We start from the raw sequence: 12,765 nt of genomic DNA on the forward strand, positions 1-12,765 counted from the left end.
GGTACAGAACTGTACAGTGATGAGAGCTGCAGTAATGCAGTGGGAAACCGTCAATGCATCAAAGGGACTCCAACCATCCTCCAACCATAGATGAGACCTATGAGAAACAATCTTGTTGTAAGAGCAGTGGCCAACTTGTGGTGCTGTAGGAATCTGTAACTTTGTCCAGTTTGTCCGCCCAAGCCTTCTGACATTCGGCAGCACATTTCTCACCAGAAGCCTTGATAGATTTCATCGAACCATGCACAAATTTCAGATGCAGCAAAGCAGCCCAAAGCCAAACCAGCCTCCTCCATGTGTCACAGTAGGGACAATCTTCTCTTCTTGCTTTGTGAACATGAGCTGATGCTTTGGCTAAAAATTCCAGTTTTGTCTTGTGTTCTCCCAGAAGCTTTGTTTCTTGTCAATATGCATTGTGTCTTTATATGATATGGTTTCCACCTTGCTTTTCTGCCATGTAGTCATGTTGCCTCTTTTGTTCCCCCCTGGCTTAAACCACCTAGGGCCACATCAGATAATGGTTGACCTCCAGGCAATGTCATCTAAATCACACTACATCAACTGTATATTGTTGTAACTGTTTAATTGTTTCTGTATGTATTTATTGCACATGTTTTACATATGTATTTGCACCTTACTTAAAACAGTGTTCACACCTATGGCACAGCCAACATGTATTACAGAAGCATCATTTTATACAGCTTGTGTGCATTTTCCACTGTCTACATGTAGAGTGTCAATGTCTGGCTTAGTTCTTGTGCTGAGGCAATCTGCAAAACAGCATGGAGGTTGTCATCAGTAATGTGTGGTCTGGGTTTGGTTTTGTTCAAATTCAATTTTTTTATAACATGTGTTCGCATAGATAGTTGCCCTGCGATGGACTGGCGACCCGTCCAGGGTGTACCCCTCTCGCCCATAGCCAGCTGGGTTAGGCTCCAGCACCCCCGCGACCCCACATATGGGAATAAGCGGCTTGGAAAATGGATGGATGCATGGAGGGTGTTCACATAGATATCCATCTGAAAGTGATGGGGTGCATTGCAGATGTTAGTGGTGAAAGGGTTAAAACAAAGATGTCAAAACAGTGTGCTACAGTGAGAGAAGCGCAGACCAAATTCGTTTATTTAACCGGTTACTTTAGTAGTAAGTTGAGCACACAAAAGACACCAGGAACTGATGCTCTGACAAACAAGAAAGTGGGCAAGATTTTCCTGTTGCACCTGACACTTCCAGCAGGTTGAGTTTGCACTGGAAAGCTGTGATCGTGTCTGTGTGATGTGAAGTCCCTGCATTTTTGGATGCAGCTGAGCAAGGTGTTCACTTATGTTGCACAAAATCACAAAGCCAGTTTGAATTTGACAGTTCAGACGAGGTTTTCCTTTGCTCTGCATGAAAAGAGCAACGTCTTCTGTTCAAAATCATTTGAGGACTTTGAGGTTTTTCCTTCACACATAAAAGGTGCACCATCTTAGTTAGTCCCAGTAACTTTTCCCACGGCAATTGATTGTTACTTAAGCTTTGGTGGACCATAAAAAATATTGTAGCAGGCCACATTTGGCCCACAGGCCTTTACGGATTGAGCAATCTGATGCTGCTGGACCTTGACCACGGAGTTGACCTTTATGATCTTTAAGACTCTATGAGCTTTATAATAAGATCCACAAGGCCACATCCAGCCCCCTGGACATCTCAGTAATATGAGTAACATCCAGCTGCTTAGAGATGGTCAGAGGAGCCTTTACTTTTAACATGCTGCTCAATGGGACAACTGCCTCCTTGTCTGTTTCCATGTTCAATGTGGTACACTCCAACTTCTTTGCACCATGTGTAATGTCACACTATATTATCATGGAACGTTTTTAGGGTGTGACGGAAATATACAACGAAAGAATGATTTGATTTGCATAAAAATTGGTATTTTTCTAAATATAATAAAATGAACTACACTGTGTATAATACTTTGAGACCCGGCCATTTGGCACAGTGGTTAGAGCATTCCGCTGCTGACGCCAAGATTGCAGGTTCAAATTCAGCTGCAGAAATTGCAAGCAAGAGACAAGCTTTGCCTTGTTAGAGCCGACCGCTGCATATTATGCATAGCGGGCTTGGTGCTTGAGAACAATCTGTTGTAATAAGTCAATGTTTCAAGTTGGACAACCGGTATTCTCTGTTAAATGCTGCTTTCCTTTTCTTTGTAGTTATAGACTGTTCTGTCTCGTCTCCTCATTGGCTCTTTTACGCTGCACAACGCACAACACAACAGGGGGCTTAAATTATGGTCCAGTGTTGGCTATTGAAACTACATTAGGACATTTAGCATTATGTAGTAATGGAAATTTACATAATAAATAACTGACTAATAAGTATTAGTGATCCAGTTCCTCCATTCAACAGCAAAAGATAAATTCGATGTGCCTGAGGTTGCAGTTGAGGCTGATGAAACCACATAAAAGTGAATCGATTTGGATGGAATGTGTTGATGTTTTTGATGGTAGTTTATGTGTTTGATTTTGAGGCATCTGCTGTCTCACATCATCTCATTGAATGATGACAACAGCAGGGACTAATGCTTAAGTAAGCACTGCCCAGCTTTATTAACTCTGGAACTGAGAAAAGAGGAAACAAATTTTAATCTTTAGCGTATTGATGTGACTCTCTTTCTCTTTACCCATCTCTCTCTCTCTTGCCCCTGTAGTTTGACGAGTTTATTGTTGTTTTAATGGAACTGGTTAGTCTACAATACAGCTAGAGATGGGCTAGCATGGATTAAACCAAAAAACACGTTTGCTTTTAGCCTTGTCGGGTCAATACTTTCAAATTAATAATAGCATCAGCAAAGCAAGGTTGATTTGTATATGACATTTACAGTATTACCAATACAATAAAAAAACAATAAAACATGGACATATAGTACACATACTGGAGCCTATCCCAGCTGTCACTCTAGACAGGCCAGTCAGTCACATACACACACACACCTACAGGCTAATTTAAAATGTCCAGTTAATCCCACTTTGGACTCTGGGAGGAAACCAGATTAAAGCTGTGCAGACACCACCTGTTCTGAGCACACCACTGTGCAGTGCATACAACTCCAGCGCTTACAGAAGTCCAACTGTTTCAATGTAGTACATTGGCACTACGTTGCCAGGGAATGTGTTTTATTTCCTGCAACAAATCCGGTTCAACAAAAAGTACTTCTCTTCATATCCCTAATGCAATGCAGCTACATTTGTCTGTTTATTTGATACTAATTTCTAACCATTACATATAGATATAGTATCAAACTGATTCTGTTATATACAGTAGTATTTGATGCACTGACCTACAGCTAAACTGCTGTCTAACAGGATGGTGACAGAACAGGCAGTGTGATTAGTCACAATTTAGAGGGTGTCCTGATGTCCTAATATTATAATGTAAACCTTCCATCAACAATTATCCTCTGCCATCAACACCACCAGAGAATTCAATCACGCCAACAGTCCAACAGTAGTGTATATTTTAATGCAAATGTTTTGCAACAGATACTACTGTCAGGAGCTTTGATGTATCGGACCCACATGCACATCGTCGAGACCAAGAGGTAAGTTCAGTTTTCTTTAATGAGCTAGTTTGTTATGCAAAAGCAGGAGAGGATCGGTACACAGCAGACGACGTAAATCCAAGAAGGCAGGTAGAGGTCAAAAACAGACTTGATCAGCACCAGGTAATCTCAGCAGACTAGAACAGAAGGACTAGGCAATGGAGTACGACGAGACAGGCTCTGGTCATAACACAAGGCAAGAACTAGGTAAACACTGGAAAGTAGACACAGGTAAGAAGTCATATGACTGGAAGAGTAAGATAGAAACTAGCATGACATAACAGAATCTGGAAATGGTACAAAATAAAACAGGAAATGGCAAAATAAAGAGCAGTGATGCAAAACCATGATAACCCGAGACCAAAACATGGTTTGACTTTTCAACCTTTACAAACGATGGACTAATGATAGATTCTAATACACTAAGGTGATTGCTTTTCCCATTATTTTTATTTTCCTTTATTTTTATAATAAATCACACAAAAGACAACTCTCTCAACTGCTTGTTAATGGTAAATTTAACCACATTTTTGGCATCAAGGTACAGGATTCGCTGCAGGTCGTCTAGAAGGTGTGACCAGGGAAGATAGTCCTGAGGACTACGGTCGCTCAGGCTCCAAACCTCTGCAGACATTCAGAGTTGGGAGGACTGCTCACCTGTCTGGATCGCCTCTGACGAGTTCCAATGAACTCAAATTCAAACTCAAATCTTAACTTGGCTTGGCTTGGTGAGAGAGATTTCTTTCTGTGGTGATCCATTTGATTTGAAAAAAAAGAGATTGAAACTTTTTTTTTTTTAGGTTGAACCATTAAATTTGATTAGGGAAATTGATTACATTAAAATAATAATAATCCCAATAATACATTTTCTCAATTAGGTCAAAGTCTGCTCTGGGTGGTGAGACGATGGTTGCTAAGGTTTGGCTTGTGGAACCGCGTTTTTGTCCGTACAGAGAGTACAGACAAGGTTTTTGATCTGCGTGTGGTCCACACCGTGAGTGGGGACCAAGTATAAATGACGGCTTCTGAAAGATGAAGTGCGTTTGCAAAGTGAAGTTTTTGCAAGATACAAGGGACCCAGGTCTTAGAGGGGCCTGACGTTTAGAAAATACTTCAGGGTAGAATCGCTGTGGTGGAAATTTTCCATAAAGAAGTAGATGAGAGAGAGTTGTCCTTTTGTGCGATTTATTGAAATAATAAAGAAAATAAAAATAATGGGGAAAGCAAATAAAAAGCATGGATGTTGATCGTGCCCATCAACAAACCAAAAACCAGCTGGGGAGATCATTGCACACACCACGGAGGTGTGATGCAAAGAGCCCACGATCCTCAAGTTGCTTCTGCCTTTTAGCTTCTCTGTCCGACTAGGGTGGACTGTCTTTCTAACCCAATCAAATTACATGCACCATCTCCTCCCTGTCGCAGTGTGTGTGAAGATTTTTACTTTCTCACACCTGCATCGCTGACGTCCAACTATCTGTGAGAAAGGAGCACCAAGTCTCAACAGACAGAGACACAACTCCCCGACCTTGGGTTTGGGAGCTAGAGTTGAGAGTCTATCAGGCAGAGACAACCATTGAACAATCTAGGTGAAATGTCAAATGCATACAGTAAGACAAAACATAAGATATTAATTGCAGAACATAAGTCATAAATCGTATAATAACTGCATAGAAATGCATAGAAATAAGGAAGACACATAGAAATAAGGAAGAGGCAATTTTTCCCATAACACTCCCCCCTTTTGATTACACATTAATCAAACCATAAAGGAATAAAAATTGTCAACATCACATTCTGTAATAATAAAAGATCCTTGCAAATGAAACAATAAGGGTATTAACTCATCAAGATTCAAAATACACCTTCATATAAAATGCAAGTAACTTAGGGACAAAAGGTTGGGAGCTGTTTTTGGTGGATAGTTATACAAGAATAACCTCTGTATTGGCATGCGAAGAAAATAAGCTCATAATCATATTTGTATCAGATTATATTTTGTGATCAGATAGCCTAAGACAATCGTCAAAGTCATTAAGTGAATTAGAGTTGGGATTTTTGAACATAGTGCATTGTGTCATTTGATACGAGAGTGTTGCTGAGGTCGCACGCATGATGAGACCTCTAACCAGTGGGATAACGCAAAAACCAAACAAGAGAATCACAGCCATCTCAATGATAAAGGAAACAGCTGTGGACATGAGAACAGATTTCCATTTTCCAGACATTTCGTCTAGTCAATTCCAAGAGGAAGAATCTATACCAGAGTTAGCTGAGACTCTGAAGGCCGTGTAGCGCCTTCGCCACAATACCATTAGAATCAGTGTTATTCAGGATGTAAGTACAACATGCGTCTCCAAACATAACACAACCGCCTCTTTTCTCTGCTAACAACGTGTCTACGGCCATTCAATTGTAATGTAATAAAGACAATTAATGTATGATAGCCATAGGTTTCCGGTGGGGTTCTGTATCATATAATCTTAAGATAGATTTCATACTTTCGAATCTTTAATTGTACATTTGCATCTAGAGCGAATAGGAGATTCAGGGATTTAACCAGAATGATGATGCATATTTCCGCTTGTGTTGTCTTTCATCTGTAGATGAAGGATAGAATTAATTGTAGCAGTGAATAAAGTGATTGTGAGCAAATTAAACACCAAGTCAACTTCAGGATATTTAAACTCAGTGTTGTTGTTGTTGTGAATTTTCTCATTCAAAAGTAGTGTGTAAAGTTACATAGAAACATCATATGCTAAAGGCAATAATCCAAGTAACATAAAATGAAGTCTAACAAAGCATGTTTACAATTGATGTCTCGTAACAATCTGCTTCTTCCTGTTGAACAGTAGCATTAGATTGTTTCCAACCTGTGTGTTGAAGTATTGACAGTTCGTTGGAGTTCTTCAGGTTGTGATCAGCTGATCACAGAGACACTTGGGATTCGTTATCACCGCCAGGTTTCCTCCCAATGTCGTCTGAGTCACTGTCACTCCCGTGATGTGAAGAGTCTACACGTCGTCCAGCGTCGGCAACTCAAGGCTGCTCGTGTGTGTGTTTTCTCAGGAGCGTGTGTGTAGATGTATGGTCTGATAGTGTGATTCACCGGTGCAGCTTTAGGCGGCGCTTGGCTCACACCTTTAGCTGAACGGTCAACGCAGCCTCGCCTCAGTGCGTGTGTGAGCACAGCGAGGGTCGTCCTTCTCAGTTCTTTTCGTTAGTGGTGAATTCTCCATGTGGTGTAGATGGAGTGTAGTCTGTTGGATCCGGGACCTTCCTGGATGGAGTGGATCCAAGTCGCTCTTTCTGTGATCTTCACAGCCGTGTGGGTCGTTAGAAGGACCTGGAAGGGACCTCGCCACCGTTTTGAGTCCCAATGCTTCCTCCTGAACTCCTTAACGATCGCCCAGTCTACCGGTTGGATGGTGTGTAATGGTCCTGTCGACTGTTTTCACCTGTTGGGAAATCTGAATTGTGGGGAAAAAGGTGTTTGGGCGGCACTGCTTCCATCAGGCCCAAACCAGACTCCATGGCTACAGGTGGAACCATTCGTCAGCCAGAGTCGGCGTTCCTGTGAGGTACAAAATGTTTAAAGCACAGGGAGAGAGGAAGGAAAGGATAGAGAGAGTTGGAGAGAGGAAACAAGGATGAGGAGAGGAAACGAGGATCAGGAGAGGGAGGGGTTGTTGGGCAGTGACCTTCGCAGCAGCGTCTGCAGCTGCATGTCGGCAGAAACAAAGTCGTCACTGATGTTGGACAGTTACAAACAGCATTAGCTCTAGGCAGCAGGACAGCGTCCAGCAAAGCAGAACCTTATCATGATGTAAGATAGGTTTGCAATCAGACTTCAAAGCTTTCCATGCTTCCACACAGAACCAACGTGTGACAAGCATCTGTGGAGTCTGTAGATGGTAACAGACTCTCCTTCTGCTAGTTTACTAGCTTCAGTCAATGTGATCAACTCTGCAGCCTGAGCAGAGTAGTGTCTTAGCAAAGCACTAGACTTCAAGACGACCTCTTGATAGTAACGTTCAGCATGTTGAGCAAGGTGGTGTTGCATCTAAGCCATCAGGCTGTAGAACGTGGGATCTATTCCAAAAGAATCAAAGACACAGTATGAGGACAAAAGAACAGAAGTCGTACAACCTGATTTCTCATCCACTGTTTGAGTGAAAGGTCGCGTAGGGTCAGATCAGGGAGACCCAAAGTAGGAGTCGACTAAAGAGCAAGCATGAGGTCAGTGAACGTTGTTCAGCCTCAGACGTCCACGTGAGACAAGAAGTGGACGATGAAGATGTCTGCATCAGAACCCTGAGTGGGGCCTCAAAGACAGTAAAGTTAGGACTGAAGGTCCTACAATAAGAACAAAGACCTAGAAAAGACATCAGCTGTTTTTACGTGCACGGTTTAGGCAGGTTTCAAATTGCTTTAACTCTGTTGGGTGAGATGGATTTGCCATCAGCTGTAATTACAATGACCCAGAAAAATAACCTTTGTCTGAACAAACTGTAATTTAGACAGGCTCTCTTTGTGGCCTGTAGCATCCAATGTTTCAGTAGCTTAGTGGTGTCTGCAGTAACACCATCTATGGCTTCCTTTTAAGAGGGTGTTGTTGTTTACATGGTCTGTGGTCAGATTTAGGTGTGATGACCACTGGTTCACATCCTCTGATCGAACCTACATCATGTCTGTGTGTGAGCCACAGGGAAGCAGGGCTTCCTGTAAGGCTGAGTGTTGGGTCAGAGCGTCCTCTGAAAAATAAAAATAAAAACAAAAGCGTGTAATGTGTGTCATTAGAATGTGGAGGTACCCAGTTCACTGTTTGCTGCACATGACAGGCAGAATAAAAAAAAGTTTTCTAAAGTATGCAAAGTAGGTGAATACATCACATGGGGTCAGAAGTCGTTCACCAGTCTCCACCCCGTTGACATCTGTTCACGAAAGGACCCACGTCCTGCATCTGTCTCCATCATGTTTTCACAGAGGGACGTGTGGAACTGTAGGATAAAAATAAAAATCTTTTTGTTCGTTAGTAAAAGAAATCGCAAGCGCAGACCTGTTCATCCCAAAAGAGGGAAGTTGAGGCCAGTTTGTCAGTGTGTGTGTGTGTGAAATCACAAACAAGCTGTGATGCAGCCTGTGTGAGGGCCTCAGTTACAGCCCCCCCTCAGCAGCCAATGATAGGAGCACAGCTGAGCTGAAGTTAACACCAACAAAAGAGGGATTATTTAGAATGTCTGTAGATGTAACCTGCACTCCGTCTGGAGTGGAAATCAATCAAATATCTAAACTACATGAGATCTCTTCCTAAAAATTTGACTGGGTACAAGTTTGAAAGCAAAAATGAATGTTAAGGTGTCTTGCTGCAGATGTTGCACAAGACAGTGAAACAGTAAGTTTTTCTTTAATAGTCTGGTACGTACAGTAATTATTATTACTTCTCTCTAATAGTCGTCTTCCCTTTAATAGTCATTAATAGTCTGTTTCAGTCAGTCTCAGTCTTCCTATAGTCTGTTTTGTTTTTCTACAGTCTGGTTTTGTTTTTCTACAGTCTGATTTTGTTTTTCTATAGTCTGGCCAGACAAACCTATATTGTGCACAAGTATTTTTAGAGACATAAAGGATTTTATTACTGAATTTGTTGCAAGTTAAAATAGTTTAAACCCATCAGACTGTAAGGTCATGCAGCAGTTGTCATTTAGCTGTTTGTGATCATTTTAAAATCACTCTGTGGGATTTTTTGAGCAAAAAGCGATTCTTCATTGCGAGCAGATAAGCATGAACATGAATTTGAGCGTGTATCAGCTGTAAGCGTGTTTCTTCATTGCGTGTATGAATGTGTGTGTGTGTGTGTTTGCGGTACCGTCTTGTACGTCACGTGAAAAAAAACCGTCACCTTCCTCCTTCCCCAACCATCAGTCTGATGTGAGCGCCAGCGGGTGAAGCCTTTCGATGGGACAGTTGTTCCTCGATGACAGACCTTTCCTGGATTCTCGCATGCAGCTCTTTTGGGCCGATCACGTCTGAAGCCTCTCCTGTTGTTTCAACCAGTGTCTGTGTCAGAGCACGTCTTCTCACTCTGCTGTTGCTCTGTCCTTGTTTTCCTTTGCTGATTGTCATAAGCAGGTGTCTGTCAGACACACACGCGTGTATGACACTTTCAGGGCTTCAGAAGCTTCAGACACAGTCCTTTCATGCTGGTGCAGGGCTTGTAGTAGCTGGTTCATCTGATGAGCCCAGAACGTGATGGCTGCAGACGTTGTGAGAGTCGCTGAGGCGTCTGTGTCCTCCAGCTGCTGTGGTGTCAGAGCTTTCACCCTGTTCTGGTTGTTGGTTGGCGCTTTTTCTCCTTCGGTTCTTCTGCTGATGGTGGGAAAGGAGTCCAGATCCGGATTTACCCTCATCGCGCTCAGTTCTGCATTAGGATAGAGAGCAGAAACAATGGGAGCATTTGCTCTTGGCATGATATGTGTGTGTGTGGTGTGTGTGTGTGGTGTGTGTGTGTGGTGTGGCAGAGTGCAAACAATTGTTCCCCAGAGTTGTTATCTCCTTTTTTCCTGTTACTCTCATCACTCTTTTGTTTCTTTTAGGGCTTTAGTTTTGATAGTTTTGCTTTTTCAAGTATTCTCTTTTGTCTCTAATTTTTCTTTTAAGGTGCGTATGTCCTTACACAAAGCGATTCTCCTTTTGAACCCATAACCAGTTTCCCACTCATGGAAACATGAAACGCACTAATAACCATATTTACTTTAATTACGTTTAGTTTTGTACGGTTTCTGTCTGGTGGTGAAGACTCAAATTGCCCCAAACCCGTCTTTCAGAGTCCGGCGGTTTCCTGCCTTAGATTTTTTGTGTGTTCCGGCCGGAACCTTCCCAAAATGCCTTTTTATCGGACGTCTCCGTAAAAAGGGAACCAACCTGATCTGGCGACAGAGCCTTTCACGAAGTATTTTCTCAACGTTAGGCCCCTCTAGGCCCGGGTCCCTCGTATCTTGAAAATACTTCACTCTGCAAACGCACTCCATCTTTCAGAAGCCGTCTTTTATACTCAGTCCCCCACGTGTGGACCACGCACAGATCAAAAAAACATGTCTGTATCCTCAGTACAGACGGAAGCTCGGTTCCACGAGCCAACCCTTAGCAACCGACGTCTCACCACCCAGAGCAGACTTTCACCTAATTAAGAACATGTAATATTGGGATTTTTTTTCTCGATCTAATTAATTTTCCTAATCAAATTTAGTGTTTCAACCAAACAGAAGATTTCTTTTCTTTTTCTTTTTTTTCAACCAATTGAAATGTTTCAGCTAAATTTAAAAAAAAAGTTCCAATCCTTTTGTTTTTTCCCAAATCAAAAGGAATCTCTCTCACCGAGCCGAGCCAAATTAGGATTTGAGTTTGAATCTGAGTTCGTGGATCTCGTCAGAGGCGATCCAGACGGGTGAGCAGTCCTCCCAGCTCTAAATGTCTGTAGAGGTTTGGAGACTGAGCGACCCTAGTCCTCAGGACTATCGTCCCTGGTCACACCGTCCAGACGACCTGCCGCGGGATCCTGCCGACAATGCCAATTTCTGTGGTGGAAATTTTCCATAAAGAAGTAGATGAGAGAGAGTTGTCCTTTTGTGCGATTTATTGAAATAATAAAGAAAATAAAAATAATGGGGAAAGCAAATAAAAAGCATGGATGTTGATCGTGCACATCAACAAACCAAAAACCAGCTGGGGAGATCATTGCACACACCACGGAGGTGTGATGCAAAGAGCCCACGATCCTCAAGTTGCTTCTGCCTTTTAGCTTCTCTGTCCGACTAGGGTGGACTGTCTTTCTAACCCAATCAAATTACATGCACCATCTCCTCCCTGTCGCAGTGTGTGTGAAGATTTTTACTTTCTCACACCTGCATCGCTGACGTCCAACTATCTGTGAGAAAGGAGCACCAAGTCTCAACAGACAGAGACACAACTCCCCGACCTTGGGTTTGGGAGCTAGAGTTGAGAGTCTATCAGGCAGAGACAACCATTGAACAATCTAGGTGAAATGTCAAATGCATACAGTAAGACAAAACATAAGATATTAATTGCAGAACATAAGTCATAAATCGTATAATAACTGCATAGAAATGCATAGAAATAAGGAAGACACATAGAAATAAGGAAGAGGCAATTTTTCCCATAACACTCGCCAGATGTGGTTGGTTCCCTTTTTATGGAGACGTCCGATAAATGGAATTTTGGGAAAGTTCCGGCCGGAACACAAAAAAATCTAAGGCAGGAAACCTTTGAACTCTGTAAGATGGGGCAATCTGAGTCTTCACCACCGGATAGCAACCTTACAAAAGACGAGTAAATATGGTGCGTTTCATGTTTCCATGAGTGGGAAACTGTTTATGGGTTTTGCCTACTGTAGTGTAAAGGACATACACACTTCTAAAAGAAAAAATAGAGACAAAAGAACAAGGGGTTTGAAAAAACAAAACTATCGAAACAAAACCTCTAGGGAAGAAAAGAGACTCTGTGGATGAATTTTTTTGCACTCCTTTCCCACCATCAGCAGAGAAACCGAAGGTGAAGAAACGCCTGATCAATAAAAAGAAGCCAGGGTGGAGCTCTGATACCATAGCAGCTGGAGGACACAGACCACAGCATGGACACCTCACCAACTCCTACAACGTCTGCAGCCATCACGTTCTGGGCTCATCAGACTCACCAGCTACTACAAGCCCTACACCAGCATGAAAGGGCTGTGTCTGAAGCTTCAGAGGCTGTGAAACTGTCCTACAAGCATGTGTGTCTGACACAGACACCTGCTTATGACAATCAGCAAAGGAAAACAAGGACAGAGAAACAACAGAGTGAGCTCCATCTGAGAAGATGTGCTCTGACACAGACACTGGTTGAAACAACAGAAGAGGCTTCAGGTGTGATTGGCCCAATAGAGCTGCATCAGGGGATCCAAGAAATAAAGGTCATCGCTGTGGTCAGGAGGGGCATTGGAAGAAGAACTTTTCCTTACTACGTCAGGCTCCACCCGCTCGGGCGTTCACATCAGACTGATGGATGGGGAGTGAGGAAGGTGGACGGTTCCTTTTCACAGGACATAGGCGACGGTATCGCAAACACACACGCACAATTCCACGCACGCAATGAAGAAACACGCTTACACCTGATACACGCTC

The 12,765-nt window shown here is 42.6% G+C and overlaps 1 long non-coding RNA gene across 1 annotated transcript; it reads right to left on the reverse strand.

Annotated features, from left to right (window-relative positions):
• Positions 1–4,754: 4,754 nt before the first annotated feature.
• On the reverse strand, positions 4,755–11,767 carry LOC129604754 (uncharacterized). Its single transcript, XR_008695936.1, has 2 exons — positions 10,347–11,767; positions 4,755–10,004 (listed from the first exon to the last, which is right to left on the reverse strand). It is a non-coding gene; the product is annotated as an uncharacterized LOC129604754 (long non-coding RNA).
• Between the last annotated feature and the right edge of the window lie 998 nt (positions 11,768–12,765).

Source organism: Betta splendens, chromosome 10, assembly GCF_900634795.4.
Source record: "Betta splendens chromosome 10, fBetSpl5.4, whole genome shotgun sequence".
In the NCBI taxonomy this organism is placed as follows: Eukaryota; Metazoa; Chordata; class Actinopteri; order Anabantiformes; family Osphronemidae; genus Betta; species Betta splendens.